We start from the raw sequence: 22,636 nt of genomic DNA, 5'->3' as shown, positions 1-22,636 counted from the left end.
GAATGGGTTCCTCCCTGTTTGTTTATGTACCACATTACTGTGGTGTTGTCTGTCCTTATCAATAGTTGACCTGGATGCAGAAGATCTTTGAAAGCTATAATAGCATTTATTACTGCTAGCATTTCCTTTTGATTGATGTGAAGGTGCTTTTCTTTTTGGGACCATTTGCCCTGAATGCACCGATTTGTCATGTGCGCCCCCCAGGCATAGTCCGAGGCATCTGTTGTGATGACTTGATTTGCTTGAGGCTTGCAGAATGGGAGACCTGTGTTTGTTTGGCATGCTTGAGCCCACCACAGGAATTCCTTTTGAAGACATGGAATTAGTGGTATTATTGTTTCCAAACTGTGGCTGTGTTGAGACCATAGGTTTTTCAGGTAGCATTGAAGTTTCCTCATATGCAGCTTTGCACATGGGATTAGTAGGATGCAAGATGCCATGAATCCCAGAGCCTGCAGGATTTTCCTTGCAGTCAGCCTGGTGAAATTTGCTAGTTTTCTGAAGTATTGAGTTAGTTGCCCCTGTTTCTCTGGCGTGAGGTAGGCCATCAGGGTGTTTGTGTCCAAGTTGGCTCCCAGGAAAATTATTTTCTGAGAGGGTATTAGCCTTGATTTTTTTTTGTTGACTGTGTATCCCAGAGAATCCAACAATATTATTACAAAAGCCAGATTTTTCAGAAATATGTGCTTGCTGTCCGCTTGGATCAGGCAGTCGTCCAAATATGGGTATATTTGTATCCCTTGAAGTCTGCAGTAGGCAATTACTGATGCCAGGCATTTCGTGAATACTCTGGGCGCAGTAGACGAGCCAAAGGGCAATGCAGAGAATTGATAATGGGTTGAACCTGCAAAAAATCTGAGGTATCTTCTGCAATTTTGTCTGATTGGGACATGCGGGTATGCCTCCTTGAGGTCCAATGTTACCAGCCAAGACTCCTTGCCCAGCATGGGAAGAAGCTGCTGTAATGTGAGCATCTTGAATTTTGGCACAAGTAAAAATGTGTTTAGGATGGATAGGTCCAAAATAGGTCTCCAATCTTTTCCCTTCCTTGGTACCAGGAATAGTCTGGAATAAAAACCTTGACCTTGTTCTTGAGTAGGTACCTCTTGAATAGCTTTCATGTCCATGAGATCTGAAATTTGTCTTTGTGCCTCTGCCCATTGATTGTGTGGCAGGTTTGGCATGCCTCTCATTTTTGGAAGGGTGTGAAAACGGAATCTGTAGCCTCTGTTTATAATGTCCAGGATCCATTTGTCTTTTGTGACAATATGCCAATTTTTCGAAAATAATGCCAGTTTTCCGCCTAAGGGTGCTGCCATTTGAGCCTTGCTTGGCATGCAAAGGGGAAAGTCATTGTGTTTGCTTTCTGAATGGCTGCGAACTATCCTCACCACCTCTTTGTGTAGGAGCTTGCCATTGTCTGCCTCTAAACGATCCTTGAGATTGCCCTCTGCCCCTCGGGCGCCTGTATCTACCTCTTTGGGGTCTGTTTGTGGCTGGAAAGGACCAATTTTTGGAAGGCCAATTTCTACTGAAACGTGGAGGTTGCACCTGTAGAAAATCTTTCACTGTTTGCATTGATTTAGTCTTTTCCTCCATTTTCTTTAATACTTCCTCAGCTTTAACACCAAATAATACATCCTTTTGTAGAGGGGCATCTAGTAATTTAGCTTTGACATGATCTGATAAGGTTTTGCTCCTTGAGCCAGGCATGTCTACGTATGACTGATCCTGTAACAGCAGCTCTACATGAGGCCTCTAGAGCATCAAAACCACATTGCAAGGTATGTTTACCCACTTGTTCTGCACTATGCATCAAATCCTGCAACTCCTTCAAGTCTGGTTGTTCAGGTTGTGACAATTTGCTTCTCAACTGTGATAACAGCAACTGTTGGTACTTTAACATATGGAACTGGCAGTTTAATGCACCCTGGCTAGTAGGGGAAGGTCTAGTGGCAGGCAGGCTGAGATTGCTGAAAGGTGGACTTTCACTGAAGAGTAAGACGCCTGCTCTTGCCCAGACACCAATTTGAAAATCTTTCACATTTAGCCAAGTAAGATTTTCTTGTAGTAGGTTTCTTGGCCTCCCTCAGGACTGAAAGCATGTCCTCTGAGTAGTGCCTGAAGGGAATTAGAAGTTTATTACCCACAGTGTCAGTGACAACATCTGCAGGTGTGGGTGGATGAGGGTTCCCTTTTGTTGGTGTCAAAAGGTCCACCTTATGGGGTAAACTTGTGGTGACTGCTATTGGCTAGATTGAAAAGTAGGGGGAACCAGTGCAGCCTTGGCCAGTAGGGGGTCACCAAGATTTTTATCATCAGCAGCCCCCTTTTTTCCCATTTTTCTACATGCGGTCGGGGTATCGTGTTAACTGTCGCCAACTCTCTCGATTCAGTGCCACACTCCTGCCTGATTGTCACAGATCTTCTTTCACACAATTCGTCCACTGCTTTTCTGGACGTCCTCACTTCCTCTTACCATCTTCCTGTCTGTCCCAAATCTTCCTCACCAGATTGTCTTCTGCTTTTCTACACATGTGCAAACCACCGTAATCTGTTCTCTCTGATCCTTTCTGCAACTGGAGCTACTTTGGCTTCTGCTCTTATGTCCTCATTTCGTCTGTCACGATGGGAAATCGAAAATTCATCCCGGGGATAACTTCTGTGGCACTGCTGGGCACAGGAAAATATTTTCTTGGGTGGCAAAAGCCAGGGAAATTTTTTTGCTAGGTTTATATAGGCCCCAGGACCAATGGCCTAGTACCTACCTATAAACATATAAACACAGTGTGCATCCTATCACCTTTCTTGGGCACTTCATTTCCATCACTTCTAGCTTCAACTGTTCTGCCTTTACTGTCCAGGTTTCTATACCATACAGTAGTACTTGGTCGTACCACTGTCTCGTACACCTTACTTTTCAGCTTCTTCGGCATTCTTCTATCAGACTACACCTGATACTCTATGCCAGTTGCCTGCAGCCCCTCTGATTTTAGCTTTTACCTCTCCATTCAGACTACCCTTCTCCTTAACTACTCCCAGATACTTGAAGCAGTTTACCTGTTCCACTATCTTCCCTTCTATCTCTATTTTCAGCTTCTTCTGATTTCCCCAATTTACTGCCATTACCACTGTCTTATCTGTGTTTAGTTTCATCCCATGTGCCTTCAGATTTGCATTCCATTATCCTATCCTTTGCTGAAGTCCCAGCTCAGTCTGCCTGTACTGCCACATTGTCTGCGTACAGCAACTCTGTAGATCCGTCCCCTCCAAACTGTTTGCGAATGTAGTCCATCACCAGTATGAACAGCAGTGGGCACAGAGCTGAACCCTGATGTATACCCACACCCACTGGGAATCCCTCAGAGGCCTAACACGGTTTGTACTCGAGTTATTGGGTCCTTGTACACAGACTGCACTAACTGTATCAATGTTTCTGGGACTTCATATCACTGCCGTACTGCCCAGATCAGCTTTCTTGGGACCTTGTCATATGCTTTCTCCAAGTGGGTTGTCTCCTGATTTTCAGGAGGACTTTTTGAATTAATGGGAAGGGAGGAAAGGCATATAGAACATTTCCTTCCATGAAATCCTGAATGCTTCTAATCTCCAAGCTAGTGGGGAGTGGGGCTTGTAGCAGAAAGTCTGCAGTTGTCTGTTCTGGGGGGGAGGCAAACAAATCTACTTGGTTTGCCCCAACAGTGGACAATATATAGAAAGACATTCCTGTTCAGCATCCATTCGTGATATGGAGAGAATGTCCTGCAGAAAAGGTCTGCTTGTTTGTTGTCCTGCGAAGGGATGTAGGTTACCTGCAGGGACAAGTTGTGTTGTGAGGCTAGGTTCCAAATTAGTAAGGTTAGTCTGCAAAGGTGGTGCTGTCTGTTATTATTTAGAGAACACCTGGTTGTAGGAGTGGAAGGAAGGCTTTCAGTGCCAGGAGGACTGCTGTCACTTCCCCTCACAATGCGTTTGTTCTTTAAGGAAGGGTGCCACTTTGCTTGAACCCTGCTGTTTCCCACTGTGGCTCCCCATCCTAGGTCTGAAGCATCTGTATGCATGAACTAGTTTAGGGAAGGTAACTGCAGTTGAAGGCCCGGGTTCAGCTGAATCTGCTGACTGTAGGGAGGGCAAGAGTGTGATTTCTTGCTTTGGAGGGTGCTGTGATCACACATTTTTTTTTAGATACCACTGCAGCTTTCACATATGCCTTCTGGCTAGTGGTAACATGGGAATGTTGGCTGCCATTAGGCCACGGGTTCATAGGAATTGCCTTGCAGTTATCTGTTGTCTGCAGAAGGGCGCTGAAGTGGAAGGACAGGGGCCTGAACTTGTCCTGGGGAAGAAAGGCTTTCATCATGTCTGCCTTGATCCTACAAGCCAGAAATGTTTTGTCTTGTTCTGGGGTCAAGGAGGATTTTGGGAAGTTGAGAGTAAATCCCAATCTTTGGAGTAGGCACCTAGGCACCTGGTGAACTCCAGATGGATCAGGTTGTAGTCCAGGTATGGGTAATTCTGAATCACTTGTGTTCTGTAATAGGCTATGGCAGGTGCCAGGCGTTTTGTGAATACTCTGGGAGCAGTGGACAAACCAAAGGGCAATGCAATTAATTGGAAGAGGAAGGTCCCGAAAAGCGTAATAAATTTCCTGTGGTAAGACTGAATGGGTATGTGCAGATTGGCTTCTTTCAGGTTAAGTGTGGCCATGAAAGCCTGGGCTGGTATAAGAGGGAGTACGTTTTGTAGGGACAACATTTTGAAGGTGGGAATCTTAAAGAACAGGTTTAAGAAGGAAAGGTCTAGAATGGGTCTACACGGTCCATCGTTTTGGGGACCAGCAACAGTCTTGAATAGAAGCCTTTACCTTCCTGCCCTGGAGGGACAGGTTCTATTGTCCCAAAGTTCAGAAGGTCTTTCAGAATCTGTGGGAAGAATTGTCTGATTTTTGAGGGGGAAGGGGACACACCTTAAAGGTGGCCTTTCTTTCCAGGAGAGGAAGTATCCTTTTTGAATAATAGCCAGAACCCATTTGCCTGTGGTTATAGTTTTCCAAAAGGGGAGGCAGTGGGAGAAGCAGGCAGAAAAAGGGAGGTGGGCAAGGCAGTCACGCATTGTTGAGGCCTCCTCTGTCGTGAAAGGGTTGTCCTAGAGGGGGGGCCGAGAGACAGCTGGGGTAGAAGGGGTTTAGTCTTCTGGCTTATCTTGTGTGTCTGGAAGAGGTAGGTCCAGCTGAGGCAGGGTTTCGCCTGACAAAGGTGTTTTTGGCAGGGTAATTCCTGTAATATTTGGGAATAGGAGACACCAGAAGATGACCAATGTCTTACAATTCCTTACTCTTTTCTTGCAGATTTTTGAATAGGTCTGCTGACTGTTTTCCAAAGTTAGGGTCCAGAGGGGCATCTAAGATTTTAGACTAAGTCTTCTGGTAAATGTTGCAGACATATCCAAGAATATCTCTGAAGTACAGTGGAAGAGGCTGCAGATCATGCAGAGGCCTCTGCAGCATCATAACTACATCTAAGGGACTTGTCTGGCTACTTGGACAGCCAGAGATAGTTTGGAAGAGATGTCAGATTTAGTGGGGCAGTCTGGAGTAGCAGCCAGCAGAGCGGAGGCTTGAGAGAAAAGGGCTACAGCATATTTGGTCATATGGGTTTGATAATTGATGGCTCTAAAGGCCAATATGGAAGAGGTGTAAACTTTCTCTTCAACTCTATCCATGGTTTTGATATCCTTGTCTGTAGGTAAGGGAGAGGCAGACGGAATAAGTCTGAATTGTTTATCTGGTGAAATGGTAATCACAGCAGGGTCTGCCAGGGGTGGTTTGACTAGAAATTTCTGGTCATCAGGCACCTTGTAGAAGTGGTCTGGCCTCTTGGGGGCAGGTGGCTGAGAATCTGGTGCCTTTGATTCTGAGGAAAAGGCATTTAAATAGGCAGGGATGAAAGGTGGAATGGCAGAAGGGTAGGGAGATTCCACTTGCAATAGTTCAAAATACCTTTTTTGAGCATCAGACATTTAGGTTCATAGGTTGGTACTAGGGCTATTGGCCTATACAAGTCTAGCCATAACAATTCCCTGGCTATTTCTTCCCACACTATTTACTTCCCAGGACCCCTGTCTAGAAGGGCGACTGACATGATCCCTGGGGTGAATTTCCTTTCTCCCATCCAATCATCAAGGTTCTTTTTGAAGAGGGCAAGAGGCGCTCTGCTTGACATGTATAGGCAGTCTATTCCAGAGTCTGGGGAGTCTCTGGGTCAGGAACCTATCCCTCCTTGTATTATTGTATTTGAGGTGTGTCCCATCTGAAGTATTCCTTCACTCTGGTTGCGGTCTCACCAAAAGTGATACACTCTGCAGAGGAGTCCCCTTTAATGGATTCTTAATCTGGGGAATAATACTCTCGAGGAGAGACTATTTGGGGGGGTGTAAGATATTGATCCATCAGAAGATGAATAATAGGTCTCTTGCTCTTCTTCCCCGTCTTGTGAGGAAGGTGGTGGAAGGGAGGAGACAGAGGCAGGCCTATGGGTGAGGAGAAGAGTAGATGGAGAAGAGTCTGAAGGCCTAAGGGCCATAAAGGACTGCATCAAAGATGAGGTGAAGGACTGCCAATCAGGTAGGCCTTCAGTGGTTGTAGCCAGATGTTTGGTTTTCTGTTTCTTTTCAACTGGGGTAGACTAAGACATAAGCCTGGAATCGGATGCCTGGCTAAAGGTAGCTGCGTCAGGAGGAGGAATCCCGGTCGGAGGCCCTGCTGTGTCTAGTTTCACTCTACCTCAGAGGTAGCTGATGTCTGGGTTAGCTCTGTGGACGTGCTTGTCGTCAACTGCAAAGCGGCTTCCTCGAAGGTTAACGTAGAAGTTGACGGATCTGTCGGACATCCCTCAACTCCTAAATTGGTAGCTGGCGGGGCGTCTGAAATCGGAGAGGCAGTGGAAGAGGGCCTAGGAATCTTGGCCTTCTTTCTCAGAGGTTCAGTCGAGGCTTCCGAAGCTGGATCCATCCTGAGTGCTAATTTAAGTTGTTTTTCTAGATAAGGATTAAGTGCAGCCAGACAGCTGCGTACGGTCTTAGAAATGAAGGACTGGCAGACAGAGCAAGTATTCTGATCATGCTCTTGGCCTAGGCAAAAAAAGTACAGTTGTGTACACTTACCATAAATGCAGACGTTCGAGTGTATTCACTGTTGCAGTCATTACATTTGGGTTATCTGCCTGCAGTAGCTCTCAGTCGGCCTGATTAACAAAGTCTTGGGTCCTGCTTTGGTTGCTGTCTCTTCTTCCATGATGTCAGGTCGTCAGGGATATAAAACATGCAGCCGATGCCATTACATCAGTTTTTCTTGCCCCAGATGTCAGGTGCCCCCCTAATGGGAAGCAATTAAATCTATAATACAAGGATATACTTCCAACAGAAAAGCAAATACACCAAAAAGCTTTTTGAGAATAGTGAGAGTAGAGGTATAGCCAAAATAAGAAAGGGGGTTGCAGGGAGGGTGACCAGGACTGCAACAGTGAATACACTCTTAACATCTACATTTATGCAAGTGCACACAACTGTATCATGTTCTTCGTGTTTCACTGCTGCAGTCATTACATTTGGGTAGATTCCCAAAGCTAAAGTTGGGAGTAGGAATTTAAATAGAATTAGGACTAGCTATAAGGCCCTGCAAGACTGCAGTGGCAAAACCAGCTCTGGATTTAGAGAAAATTGGCAAATTATAATGCTTGGTGAAAGTATGTACAGAACTCCAGGTAGCAGCTTCTAGGATGTCCCCTGTAGGGATGTCCCTGAGAAAGGCTGTAGAGGTAGACGCTGCCCTGGTTAAATGGGGTCTGATGCCCTGTGGGATAGGTTTTCCATGGTGCTTATAGCAGAAATGAATGCAGTGGCCTATCCATTTTGAAATGATTTGCTTTGAAATAGCTTTCCCCTCTGTCCCTGCAGCAAATGCCACCAGTTCAGATTTCCTTTGAGGTTTAGTCTGGTCAAGTAGAATCTAAGTTGTCTGTGCAAATCTAAGGAGAGCAATATCCATTCCCCTTTGTTCTGTGGGTTAGGAAAGAAGGTAGGCAAATGAATGGACTGATTAAGAGCCACACTGGATACCACCTTAGGCATGAAAGAGGGACTGGTTCTGAGGGACACCCTGTCCGCATGAAAGATGATGAAAGGCTCCACTGCCATAAGGGCCTGTAACTCAGCTACCCTTCTTGCAGAAGTGATTGCTAAAAGAAAAGCCGTTTTCCAGGAAAGGAATTTAAAATCTGCAGTAGCAGCTGGCTCGAAAGGAGGAAGAATGAGTTTCTCTAAGACAAAGTTAAGGTCCCAGGCTGGAGCTCCCCTCGGCGGCCTTAAATTTTTGGACCCTCTCAGGAACTGCTTGAGCAGTGGGTGAGAGAAGAGGGGAGGCTCTGTGCTAATAATGAGCTGAAATGGCTGAGATGAATTTTGATGGAGGAAAAGGACAAGACCTTATGAAGCATCTCAGTCAAATATTTTAGAATCCGAGGTAAACTGGGCACTGCTGCGCTCATACCTTGAGATTGGTTCCCGGTACAAAATCTTTTCCATTTTGCAGCATAAAATTTTCTAGTACTAGGCCTCCTAGACTCTAAAATATCCATCACGGATTTACTGAGGGGTGGTAAAGGAGAGATTAAGTAATTAGCCAGGCTGCTAGGTTCAGGGTTTGCAGCAGAGGGTGCAGAATCTGGTTCCCCTGCTGAGACAACAGGGAAGGAGTCTTAGGCAGGTGCCATGGGGCCACACAAGACCCTGCACAGGAGGGGGCACCAGTGTTGGCGTGGCCAGTCTGGTGCTATTAAAATGGTCCTTGGCTCATCCTGTTTGATCTTTAGTAGTGCTTTGGAGAGCAGAGGCAGGGGAGGAAAGGCATAAACTGATAGGTTTTTCCAGTTGAAGGATAGAACATCCACTTTCCAAGCTCGTTTGTGGGGAATCCTTGTGCAGAATTCGCCCAATTGATGGTTCTGGGTGCCCCCATTTGTTTGTCAACATGTTGAAAATCCTTGGTTCCAGTTTCCACTCATGTGGGTCCATGAGGTTTCTGCTTAGTCGACCTGCCAAGTGTATTTAGTTTTCCTGGCAGGAATTGAGATTGTAGATTAACTTGGTAGCTCAAGGCTGTGTTCCACAATGCCATGGCTAGTCTGCAGAGGGGATAAGTGTGTGCACCACCCTGCTTGTTCATCTACCACATGACCATGGTGTTGTCCGTCTTTACCATTACTTGTCCTGGAAGAATGTGGTCCTTGAAGGCTGTCAGAGCATTCTGTACAGTTAACATTTCCTCTTGATTTATATGTAGGTGCATTTGATTTGGGTTCCATTTGCCCTGAATGCACTTCCCTGCCATGTGCGACCCCCATGCATAGTCTGATGCGTCTGTTAAGGTTTGGGCGGCAGGAGTTAGTGTGAATGGTAGTCCCTTGTTTTGCTGGGAGGCCTCTGCCCACCAAAGGAACTCTAGGCGTAGGCAAGGAAGGATAGGAATCATAGCTTCTAGATCCTGTAAATGTTGACACCATAGGCTTTTGAGATACAACTGCAGTTTCCTCATATGCAGCCTTGATATGGAATTAGAAGAATGCAGGAGGCCATGAAGCCCAAGGCCTGCAGTATTTGCCTTGCAGATAAAGTACAGTTGTGTACACTTACCATAAATATAGATGTTCACGTGTATTCACTGTTGCAGTCATTACATTTGGCTAATCTGCTAGCAGGTTGCCTCAGTTGGCCTGATTAACAAAGTCTTGGGTCCTGTGTCAGTTGCTGTCCCTTCTTCCATGACGTCAGGGGTATAAAACATGCAGCCGACGCCATTACATCAGTTTTTCTTGCCCCAGATGTCGAGTGCCTCCCAAATGGGGAGCAATATATATATAAATAATTTAAAACACAAAAATATACCTCCAAACAAAATCAAATACACCAAAAAGGCTTTTAAGTGTAGTAAAAGAAAGTAGAGGCATAGTAAGAGGAAAAACAGGGGTCTGGAGGGAAGGGTAACCAGGACTGCAACAGTGAATACACTCAACTTCTACATTTATGGTAAGTGTACACAACTGTACTATGTTCTTCGTGTTTCACTATTGCAGTCATTGCATTTGGGTAGAATCTCAAAGCTATGGTTGGGAGGACGGATTTATACAGCATTAGGAGCAGCTATACGGCCCTGCAGGACAGCAGTGGCAAAGCCTGCTATGGATTTAGAGGAGAGGGATAAATAGTAATGGCTGGTGAACTTATGAGCTGAGCTCCAGGTAGCAGCTTCTAGAATGTCTCTGGTAGGAACCCCTCTGAGAAAGGCTGCAGAAGTAGATGCAGCCCTGGTGGAATGAGATCTGATCCCCTTGGGGCCAGGTTTACCAGGGTGCATGTAGCAGAAATGAATACAATGGCTTATCCATTTGGAAATGGTTTGCTTTGAAATAGTCTTTTCCTCTGCCCCTGCAGCAAATGCCTCCTGTAGTTGTTCATATTTTCTTAGAGATTTTGTCCTGTTTAAGTACAATCTTAGTTGTCTGTGCACATGCAATGAATGTAGAATCCGCTCACCTTTGCTCAGTGGATTTGGAAAGAAAGTTGGCAGATGAATGGTCTGATTAAGTGCCACACTAGATACCACCTAAGGCATAAAGGATGGATTGATCCTGAGAGCCACCCTGTCCGGGTAAAAAATAATAAAAGGCTCCACTGCCATAAGAGCCTGTAGTTCTGAAATCCTTCTAGCTGAAGTGACTGCTAAAAGAAAAGCTGTTTTCCAAGAGAGAAATTTTAGGTCCGCAGTAGCAGCTGGCTCAAAAGGAGGTAGAGTGAGTTTTTCCAAAACAAAATTGAGGTCCCATGCAGGAGTTGGTGCTCTCCTGGATGGTCTTAAATTTTTGGCCACTCTGAGACACTGCTTTAGCAGAGGATGAGAAAAGAGCGGAGGCTCTGTGTTTTAAAGAGCTGAAATGGCAGAGGCATGGATTTTTATGGAAGAAAAAGATAGGCCCTTCTGAAGCATCTCAGTTAAGTATTGCAGAATCTGAGGTAGATTGGGCATTGCTGTGCTTGTTCCTTGTGCTTGGTTCCAGGCACAGAATCTTTTCCATTTGTCAGCATAAGATTTTCTAGTACTAGGCATTCTAGCCTCCAAAATGACATCCATCACAGGTTTGCTGAGAGATGTAACGGGTGAAATTAGTTGATTAGCCACGCTGCAAGATTCAAAGTTTGGAGCTGAGTGTGCAGAATTTGATAGTTCTGCTGAGAGAGTAGGTAAGGTGTCTGAGGCAGGTACCACGGAGGAAGGTGCGACACATTGCTCAGGAGCGGGTACCAATGTTGGCGAGGCCAATCTGGAGCAATCAGAATCATTTTTGTTTTTTCCTGTCTGACTTTTAGCAAGCCTTTGGAGAGCAGAGGTAGAGGAGGAAAGGTACAGACTGATAGATTTTTCCAGCTGAAACAGCGCATCCACTTTCCAAGCTTTATTTTGTGATGAATTCTTGTGCAGAATTTGTCCAGGGTGAGGCAAAAAGATCTATGTTTGGGCTCCCTCATTTGCGTGTCAACATGCTGAAGATTTGTGGATCCAGTTTCCATTTGTGTGGGTGCATAAGGTTTCTGCCTAGTTCGTCTGCCAGAGTATTTTGCTTTCCTGGCAGGAAATGAGCTTGTACATGTATCTGATAAGTCAAGGCCGTGTTCCACAATGCCATGGCTAGTCTGCAAAGGGGGTAGGAATGTGTACCCCCCTGCCTGTTTATGTACCACATGACTGTGGTGTTGTGTGTCTTTATAAGTAGTTGTCCTGGATGAAGATAGTCCTTGAAAGCTGTCAGAGCACTCTGTTCAGCTAGCATCTCTTTCTGATTGATATGTAGGTGCATTTGAGTTGCGCTCCATTTGCCCTGAATGCATCTCACTGCCAGATGCACCCCCAAGCATAGTCTGATGGGTCTGTAGTCAGGGTTTGGGCGGCAGGGGGTGGAATGAATGACAGTCCCTTGTTTTGGTGGCAAGCCTCTGCCCACTATAGAAACTCTCGTTGCAGGCAAGGAATGATAGGAATTATTGTTTCCAGGCTGTGACAATGTTGACTCCATAAGCTTTTTAGGTACCACTGAAGTTTCCTCATATGCAGTCTTGCATATGGAATTAGAAGAATGCAGGAAGCCATGAACCACAAGGCCTGCAGAATTTGCCTTGCAGATAGCTGCGTTTTTGTGGCCACCTGTTTGAAGTAAGTCATCAATTGAATTTCTTTTTCTGGCGTAAGGTAAGTCATCTGGGCAGTTGTATTCAAGCTTGCACCCAGGAATGTAATTTTTTGAGAGGGTACCAGTTGTGATTTCTTTACGTTTATGGTGTACCCTAGACAAGTTAGAAGCCTTTTTACAAATGCCATATGCTTTAAAAGAGTGTCCTTGTTTTCTGCCTGAATTAGACAATCGTCCAGGTATGGATAAATTTGAATATTTCTTTGCCTGCAAAATGCAATTACCGGTGCCGGGCACTTTGTGAAGACCCTGGGCACAGTAGATAAGCCAAAGGGCAGTGCAGAGAACTGGTAATGCAAGTAGCCTGCTTTGAAGTGGAGGTATCTTCTGCAAGATTCCCTGATTGGGATATGCAGGCAAGCCTCAAGTCTAGAGTTACCAACCAGGCATCCTTGCCTAGCATAGGTAGTAACTGTTGAAGAGTCAGCATCTTGAATTTTGGAATGCCCAGAAATGTATTTAAAATGGATAAGTCCAGAATTGGACACCATGATTTGTCTTTTCTGGGTACCAGGAAGTCATCAATAAAAACCTTGTCCCTTTTCTGGTACTGGTTGAATAGCCCCAATATTCATGAAGGACAATTTGTTTCTGGGCCTCTGCCCCACTGATTTGGAGGCAGATCTGGCCATACATTTGGGTTTGGCAACGTGTGGAAATGAAATCTGTATCCCTGGGATACTGTATTTAAAACCCATTTGCCCTGGGTAATCAGTTGCCAGTTTCGTGCATGAAGTGCCAGTTTTCCCCCCAAAGGGGCGGCCAAAAGATAAGTGCTTGGTGATTGCAGTGGAAAGTCATTGAGACTGTTTACCACAGGGAGGTGATTTGTTGCATCCCGATTTGGAGGCACCCCATTGCTTTGTTCTAAAAGTTCCTTGCGACTGAAATCTGGAGCATTTGGAATGTCTGGATTTGACCTGAGTGGCTCTAGTGGGTACTGGAAAGGACCAGTTCTTAGTAGGCCAGTGCCTACTAAACCTGGGTGGCTGCACTTGTAAGAAATCTTTCACAGTTTGCATAGATTTAGCTTGATCTTCCACCTTTTTCAAAACTTCTTCAACCTTATTACAAAATAGACTGTCCTGTTGTAAAGGAGCATCCTACAATTTTGCTTTAACATGGTCAGGCAGACTTTGCTCCTTGAGCCAAGCATGCCTTCTTATCACAGATCCAGTTACAGCAGCCCTGCAAGAGGCCTCCAAGGAATCAAAACCACATTGCAAAGTATGTTTTCCAACTTGTTCAGCTGAATGTAATAAATCTGCAACTCTATTTTCCACACAGTCAGAAATAAATATCATTTTCCGTTTAAGTAAACCTATGACATGCTGTTGATACTTTAGCATATGAAATTGACAGTTTAAAGCCCTGATTGCCAAGGTTGCAGATGTGTAAACCTTCTTATTACCCCATCTATCCAGCGCCCTGGAATCTCTATCAGAAGGGGTAGGATTTTTAGCAGTAGAGGCCTCAACACCCGTAGGACCCTGAGAAATGGTGTCAGGATCAGCAGTAGGGTTTTGAAAAGGAATTTGTGGGAGTCAGGAACCCTGCAGTATCTGTCTGGCTTACTAGGAGCCGGAGGCAGAGAATCAGGAGTCGTACTAGATTCAGAGAAAACCAACAATGTCTAGAACAGGAGGTCTATGCTGAGGAAGAAGAAGAAAATCCCTTAATCTCTCAAGATTCAGAGAAATCCTGACTCTTCCCAGTGAAAGTGTTCCCCCTTAAGGTATGAAAAGTTTCTCCAAAAGAGAAATCCTCAGGGGGAGAAGCAGAAGGGATGGGAGTCTTCTGCATCAGAGTCCTCATAAGTGGGTATAGATAATTCCTGATCAGAAGAAGAATCAGAAGAAAAAGAAACCTGATCTGAAGATTCACAGTCAGTGCCTTGCTAGGCCTCTTAGCAGGAGGGGGATAGGTACCCCTGATCAAGGTAATTAAATCTTCAGCCATTTTGATAATTTGTTTTTTAGGCATTGGGGCCTGTACACATGGCCCAAACATTTTTTTTAGACAGTAGTTTTTGGCCTTAGTTTTGAAGATGGTGTCAGTTTAATATACAAATCTTTAGGCCTGAAAACACTCTCAGAAGCCGGAGCCTGCTCAGCGGCTCCAGACCCATCTAAGGTAGAGACATCCACGGGTTCAATACTTAAAGTAGCTCGTGGCATACCGGACTCTGAATGGGTCTCAGTAGAGGCCTGCGAATCAGAAGTAGCGGGTATCAGGGGCTGCGAAAGCGCCTCACCGAGTACCAGCGAACCATCGACTGGCTTAGGAGAAGCATAGTCAGTTTTGGACCTCAACGGTCTGTCTTTTTCTTTGCATTTTTTAGGTATTCTGGTAGTCTGATTGCGAACAGACAACATTTCTGGATAGTTAAATCTTGAGTCAAAATATTTAGAAGCAAAAATATACCGACGTTTAATTGTGCGTTTATTAAATTTAGCACAAAACCGACAGCAAGGCACGTTGTGGTCAGGGCCTAGGCAAGGAATACAGTACAAATGAAAATCCTTATGAGGTATTTGCTTCCCACAAGTAATACAATTATTAACTTTTACTGACATCGGTAAGGAGCAAGAAAAAGTTTCCCCAACGGGGTACTTAGCATTAAGTTGAAGACTTTGGTTCGGAAACTCGAAAATGAAAATTTCAGGAGTCAGCCGACCGGCACTTGCGAACTGCTTATGCTTCAGGCACCGTGCGGCAAGAAACACTGATGTAATGGCGTCGGCTGCATATTTTATACCCCTGACGATCGGACGTCATGGAAGAAGGGACAGCAACTGACGCAGGACATAAGACTTTGTTAATCAGGCCGACTGAGGGCAACCTGCCAGCAGATTACCCAAATGTAATGACTGCAACAGTGAAACACGAACATCATCCCCCACTGCTTAGACTTGTGTGTCCCCTGGGACTGAAACCTGGGGTTTCTGCTGTGTCGGGGTTTGGCTTGAGAAGACCTGGAAGGGGCTGGAAAGGACTAATTCTTAGAGGGCCAGTGCCTACTAAATCTAGGAGGCTGAACTTGTAAGAAATCTTTAACAGTTTGCATAGATTTAGCTTTATCTTCCATCTTTTTAAGAACTTCCTCAGCCTTGTTGCAAAACAGGCGGTCCTGATTTAAGGGAGCATCCAACAATTTAGCTTTAACATGATCAGGCAAAGATGGCTCCTTAAGCCAAGCATGCCTTCTGAGCACAGACCCAGTAACGGCAGCCCTGTAAGAGGCCTCTAATGAATTAAATCCACATTGCAAAGTACGTTTTCCAACCTGTTCAGCACAGTGCATTAAATCCTGTAATTCTTTATTTTCAGCAGAGTCAGGAATCAACATCCTTTTCAGTTTAAGCAAAACATGTTGCTGATACTTTTACATATGAAACTGGCAGTTTAAAGCCCTAATGACCAAAGTTGCAGAAGTGTAAACCTTCTTACCCCATCTACCCAGCACCCTAGAGTCTCTATCAGAAGGGGTAGGATTTTTAGCAGTAGAAGCCTTAATGCCCTTGGGTCCCTGTGAAAGTCTCTGGATCCACAATAGGATTTTTAAAAAGGAACTTGTGTGAATCAGGAACCCTGTAATATCTGTCAGGTTTTCAGGGAGCAGGAGGCAAAGAATCGGGGGCCAAACTAGATTCCGAAAAAGCATCAATGTTTAGTACAGGAGGAATAGCAAAAGGCCTATGCTGAGGCAGGAGTAAGAAATCCCCAAGCCTCTTTTTTGAATCAGAAAAATCCAGGCTTTCCCAGTGGAAATGCTCCCTTAGAGTATGTAAGGTTTCACCAAAAGAAAAATCCTCTGGAGGGGAAGCAGAGTGAATAGAGTCCTCTGCATCAGAATCCTCATAAGTAGACAAGGGCAAATCCAGATCATCAGAAAAATCAGAATCCTGGTCAGAAGACTCAAACTTCAGTTGTAGGTCTCTTAGAAGGGGGAGGTTGGCTTCCCCTGATTAGAGTTATAAGATCTTCAGCCATTCTTTTCATTTGTTTTTTAGGCACATAGGCCTGAGCATGCGGCCTGGGCGTTGTTTTTTAGGCATGGTTCGAGACTTAGGCCTAAAAGAATAAGGAGGCATCTGTTTAATATGCAAGTCCATAGGCCTGAACACACCCACAGAAGCCGGTGCCTGCACAGCGGCTCAGGACCCATCCAAGGTAAAGACATCCACAGGTTCCATAGTTGAAACATCTCGCGGCATACCGGAGTCCGAATGGGTCTCAGCAGAGGTCTGCGAATCAGAAGTAGCGGGTATCAGTGGCTGCGAAAGCACCTCACTGAGTACTGGCAAACTGGCGACTGACTTAGGAGAAGCGTTGTCGGCAGTTTTGGACCTTGGCGGCCTCTCTCTGTCTTTATCTTTGCGTTAATTTGAAATCCCGGTAGTCGGATGGCTAACCGATGAAATTTCTGGATAATTAAACAGAGAACAGAAATATTTAGAGGCAAAAACATACAGACGAATAGTGCGCTGATTAAATAAAGCAAAAAACAGACAGCAAGGTACGTCGTGGTCAGGGCCTAGGCAAGGAATACAGTATGAATGAAAATCTTTATGAGGTATTTGCTTTCCACAAGTAATGGAATTATCAACTTTTACTGACATCAGTAAGGAGTAAGAAAGTTTCCCCAACGGGGTACTTTGGCTTCAGTTGAAGACTTTGGTTCTGAAAATTGAAAACGAAAATTTCAGGAGTCTGTCGACCGGCACTTGCGAACTGCTTCTGCTTCAGGCATCGCACGGCAAGAAAGACTGATGTAATGGCGTCGGCTGCATGTTTTAAACCCCTGAAGACCTGACGTCATGGAAGAAGGGACAGCAACCGATGCAGGACCCAAGACTTTGTTAATCAGGCCAACTGAGGGCTACTGGAAGCAGATGACCCAAATGTAATGACTGCAACAGTGAAACACGAAGAACATTGCAGCTGTCGTGCATAACTTATGAGGTATCTGGAGCCCTCATTTGCCCTTTTTTGCTGACATTGGCTGAAGTTCACTAAAACAAACCAAGCTTTAGCTGGAAGTCAAAGAAAAAACTACGATGCGATGGTCTTCTGTGACTAAAACGTTCTGAGGTCTGTGTGCACAGACATCACATTTAAGGTCCCTGGTTTATGGCCCTATGTGTGATGCCTCACGCAACTGCAACAGCCAAGCTGAAGATTTTACATAGGAGCAGACATACGGGTCGGTTGCCCGAGGCAGATAATCCACACCAAGAATACTGCAACATAGAAATAGAAGTACAGTACAGTTGTGTACACTTAACATATATGCAGATGCTAGAGTGTATTCACTGTTGCAGTCATCACACTTGGGTTATCTGCCTGCAGGTAGCCCTCAGTCGGCCAGAATACCAGAGACTTGGGATTTCTGCATCGGATGCTGTCGCCTCTTCCATGACATCAGGTTGTCAGGGGTATAAAACATGCAGCCAATGCCATTACATCAGTTTTTCTTGTCCCAGATGTTAGGAGCCCCCAAAATAGGAAGCAATTACATGGTGTGGAACACATCTAGCAAAAGGTAAATACCATTGCCATAAGATCTGGCCAAAAAGAGGGCAGGTAGAAAGAATAGAAAAGTCAGGGGGCTGGAGGGAGGGTAACTAGGACTGCAACAGTGAATACACTCTAACATCTACATTTATGGTCAGTGTACATAACTGTACTATGTTCTTCGTGTTTCACTGTTGCAGTCATCACACTTGTGTTGATTCCCAAAGCTGAGGAAGGGTGGAGGCAGTCAAGAAGTAGTGGAGCAGCATATCAGGCCTTGTGGACTGCTGTGGCAAATAAAGCTCTGGATTTAGAAAACATAGTAAGTGGTAATGCTTGGAAAAGGTGTGTACAGAACTCCAGGTTGCAGCTTACAGGACGTCACTGGTAGGGACTCCCCTGAGAAATGCTGTACAGGTGGAGGTTGCCCGAGTGGAATGAGTTCTGATCCCCTGTGGAGTAGGTTTTCCACTGTGTTTGTAGCAAAAATGGATGCAGTATGCTATCCATTTGGAAATGGTTTGCTTTGAAATGGCTTTGCCCTTTGCCACTGTAGCAAAGCCGACTAGCAGCTGGTAAGATTTTCTAAAAGGTTTAGTTCTGTTAAGGTAGAACTTGAGCTGTCTGTGCACGTCCAAAGAGTGCAGAATCCTTTGCCCTTTATCCTGAGGATTAGGGTAAATGGATGGATTGGTTTAAAGCCACACTGGATGACACCATGGACATAAATGATGGGTTAGTCCTGATGGAAATCCTGTCCACATGGAAAATAATGAAGGGCTCCACAGCCACTAGTGCCTGCAACTCAGATGCTCTTCTTGCTGAAGTGATGGCTAGAAGTAAGACTGTTTTCCAAGAGAGGAATTTTAACTCTGCTACAGCAGCAGGCTCAAAAGGGGGAAGCGTGAGCTACTCTAGTACAAAGTTAAGGTCCCAGGCAGGGGTGGGAGCTCTCCTCAGGGGCCATAAATTGTTAGCTCCTCTCAGGAACGGTTTGATGAGAGAGTGAGAAAATAGAGGTGGCTAAGTATTATAATGAGCTGAGATGGCAGAGGCATAAATTTTAATGCATGAGAAGGACAGGCCTTTGTGGAGTACCTCTGCTAGGTAATCCAGGATTTGAAATAAGGTGGGCACAGCTGTGTCCTTTCCTTGAGACTGGCTCCAAGAACAATATCTTTTTCACTTTTCTGAATAGGATTTCCTAGTACTAGGCCTTCTGGCCTCAAGGATGATGTCCATTACCTGTTTGCTGAGGGTTGCTGGTGGTGTATTTCAGGGGATAAGCCAGGCAGCAAAGGTTCAGGGTTTGCAGCTGTGGATGCAAAATCTGTCCCTCCTGCTGGGACAGCAGGGAGGGGGGTCTGATGTAGGGGCCAAGGTGGCACTACTGTTAGACTGCATAGGAGTGGGTACCAGTGCTGGCGTAGACAGTCTTGGGCAATAAGGATTGTCCTTGGCCTGTCCTGTTTGATCTTTAGTACTTTTGAGAGGAGGGGCAGAGGGGGAAGGCATAAATTCAGAGGTTTTCCCATGTAAAAGATAGGGCATCCACTTTCCACACTTGGCTGTGGGGATTCCTGGTGCAAAATTTGCTCAACTGATGGTTTTGGGGGGAAGCAAGGAGGTTGACCTCTGGAGTCCCCCACCTGTGGATTAAAAATTTGAATGAGTTGGGTACCGGCTACCACTCGTGTGGGTCCAGTAGATTTCTACTTAAGTCGTCTGCCAGTGAATTTTGCTTTCCTGGCAGGAACTGAACTTGAAAGTGCACTTGGTTGCTTCAAGGCTGTGTTCCACAGGGCCATGGCTAACCTGTGGAGTGGGTAGGCATGAGTTCCCCCCTGCTTATGTACAACAAAAAGTACAGTTGTGTACACTTACCATAAATGTAGATGTTCGAGTGTATTCACTGTTGCAGTCATTACATTAGGGTAATCTGCTGGTAGGTAGCCCGGTCGGCCTGAATTCCAAAGCCTTGGGTCCTGCATCGGTTGCTGTCTTCTCTTCCATGACATCAGGTCGTCAGGGGTATAAAACATGCAACCGACGCCATTTTCTTTAGTTTTTCTTGCCCGCGATGTCAGGTGCCCCCAAAAACTGTAGCAAAAATATATATATATATATATATATATATATATATATATATATATATATATATATATATATACATGCATCAATATAAACTTTACCTTCATCTACAAGCAAATACACCACATAGGTTGTAGAAGATAGAGAAGGAAAGATAAACATCAGAATGACAAGGGGATGGCGGGAGGGTAACCTGGACTGCAACAGTGAATACACTCGAACATCTACATTTATGGTAAGTGTACACAACTGTACTATGTTCTTAGTGTTTCACTGTTGCAGTCATTACATTTGGGTAGAATCCCAAAGCTATGGCTGGGAGGCTGGAGCTAAACAGCATTAGGTGCGGATATAAGGCCCTGCAGCACTGCAGTGGCAAAGCCTGCCCTGGACTTAAGAGTAGAGAGGCAAATGGTAATGCATTGTACAGGTGTGAACAGAACTCCAAGTAGCAGCCTCTAGAATGTCTTTGGTTGGTACTCCTTTGAGAAAGGCTGCTGAAGTAGCTGCAGCTCTGGTGGAATGAGACCTAATGCTCCTTGGGCACAGGTTTACCATGGAGCAAGTAGCAGAAATGGATGCAGTGGCTTATCCACTTTGAAATGGTCTGCTTTGAAATAGCCTTTCCTTCTGATCCTGCAGCATATACTAGTAATTGCTCAGTTTTTCTTAGAGCTTTTGTCCTGCTCAAGTAGAATCTTAGCTGTCTGTGTACGTCCAAGGAATGCAGAATTCTCTCCCCCTTGTTCTGCGGATTTGGATAAAAAAGTTGGCAGATGAATTGTTTGGTTAAGAGCCACACTGGAAACCACCTTAGGCATAAAAGTAGGATTTGTCCTCAGAGTCACCCTATCTGGGTAAAATAAGATAAAAGGCTCTACAGCCATGAGGGCCTGTAGCTCTGAAACTCTTCTTGCTGAAGTAATTGCTGGTTGCACAGCTGTCTTCCATGATAAGAATTTTAGATCAGCGGTAGCAGATGGTTCAAATGGAGGCAGGGTGAGCTTTTCCAACGCATAATTGAGGTCCCATGCAGGTAATGGTGATGATCTAGGAGGCCGTAAATTTTTGGCTCCTCTAAGATACTGCTTTAGTAAAGAATGAGAAAAGCTTGGTGGCTCTATACTGTAATGAGCCGAAATGGCAGAGGCATGGATTTTGATTGATGAGAAAGATGGGCCTTTGTCAAGCATCTCAGTTAAGTATTGCAAAATCAGAGGAATATTTGGTTCTGCTGTATCAGTTCCTTGTGCTCGATTCCAAGCACAGAATATCTCTTCCATTTGTCAGCATAAGATTTTCTAGTACTAGGCCTTCTGGCTTCCAAAATAACATCCATCACAGCTTTACTGATGGGTGTTGTTTGTATGACATGATTAGCCATAGTGCCAGACGCAGAGTCTGTAGTTGATTGTGCAGGATCTGACTGTTTTGCTGGGATAGTAGTTGTGGTCTTTGAGGCAAGGTCCAAGCTGGGTATTGAGCCAAGTTCCTTAGGATTGGGTACCATTACTGGTGGGGCCAGTCTGGGGCAATTAATATCTTTGGCTTCTCTTGTCTGACTTTTAGGAGGACCTTGGGTAGAAGAGGCAGAGGAGGAAAGGCGTAAACTGATAGGTTTTTCCAACTGAAGGATAGGGCGTCCACTTTCCATGCTCGTCTGTGATAAGTTCTTGTGCAGAATCATTTCAATTGATAATTTTGAGAAGAGGCAATTTATGTCTGGGCTCCCCCATTTCTCTGTTATCATTCTGAAGATTTAGTTTCCACTCGTGAGGATCCATAAGGTTTCTGCTTAAATAGTCTGCCAGAGTGTTTTGTTTTCCTGGCAGGAATTGAGCTTGAAGATGTATTTGGTAGGTCAAAGCTGTGTCCCACATTGCCATGGCTAAACTGCAAAGGGGGTACGAGTGTGTGCCCCCTTGCTTGTTTATATACCACATGACTGTGGTGTTGTCAGTCTATCAGTAGTTGTCCTGGATGAAGTAAGTCCTTGAAGGCTGTTGGGGCATTTTGAACAGCTAGCATCTCTTTCTGGTCGATATGAAGATGCATTTGTTTGTGTACATAAGCCCTGAATGCATCTTCCTACCATGTGGGCCCCCCAGGCATAATCTGATGCTGCTGCTGTTAAGATCTGGCTGGCAGGGGGTAGAGTGAAGGGCAGTCCCATGTTTTGGTGACATGCCTTTACCCACCATAGAAACTCCTGTTGCAGGCAGGGAATGAGAGGAATCATTGTTTCCAGACTGTGAGAACATTGACTCCATAAACTTTTTAGGTACCATTGAAGTTTCATCATATATAGTCTTGCATATGGAATTAGTAGGATGCAGAGTGCTATGAAGCCCAGAGCCTGCAGAATTTGCCTTGCAGAAGACTGGGTTTTTGTTGCCATCAGTTTGAAGTAAGTAGTCAGTTGCCTTTGCTTGTCTGGCGTGAGAAGCCATCTGGGCAGTTGTATCCAAGCTTGCACCCAGGAATGTTGTCTTTTGAGAGGGTACCAGTTGTGACTTCTTTAAGTTTATTGTGTACTCTAGGCATGTTAGAAGCCTTTTCACAAATGCCAGGCGTCGAATAGTGTCCTTCTCTGCTTGAATGAGACAGTCTTCAAAGTAAGGATATATTTGTATACTTCTTAGTCTGCAAAATGCAATTGCTGGTGCCAGGCACTTTGTAAAGACCCTGGGCGCAGTAGATAAGCCAAAGGGCAGTGCAGAGAATTGGTAATG

The 22,636-nt window shown here is 45.0% G+C and overlaps 1 protein-coding gene across 1 annotated transcript in view; it reads right to left on the bottom strand.

Moving 5' to 3' along the window:
* LOC122810428 (zinc finger protein 638-like) overlaps nucleotides 1–22,636 on the bottom strand; it is a 996,881-nt gene that overhangs the window by 962,697 nt on the left and 11,548 nt on the right. The window lies entirely within an intron of this gene.

This window comes from Protopterus annectens, chromosome 8.part1, assembly GCF_019279795.1.
Source record: "Protopterus annectens isolate FY-2018-M chromosome 8.part1, PAN1.0, whole genome shotgun sequence".
Lineage (NCBI taxonomy): Eukaryota > Metazoa > Chordata > Ceratodontiformes > Protopteridae > Protopterus > Protopterus annectens.
The sequence above is the reverse complement of the archived record's forward strand: the minus strand, read 5'-3'. Positions and strand labels throughout refer to the sequence as shown.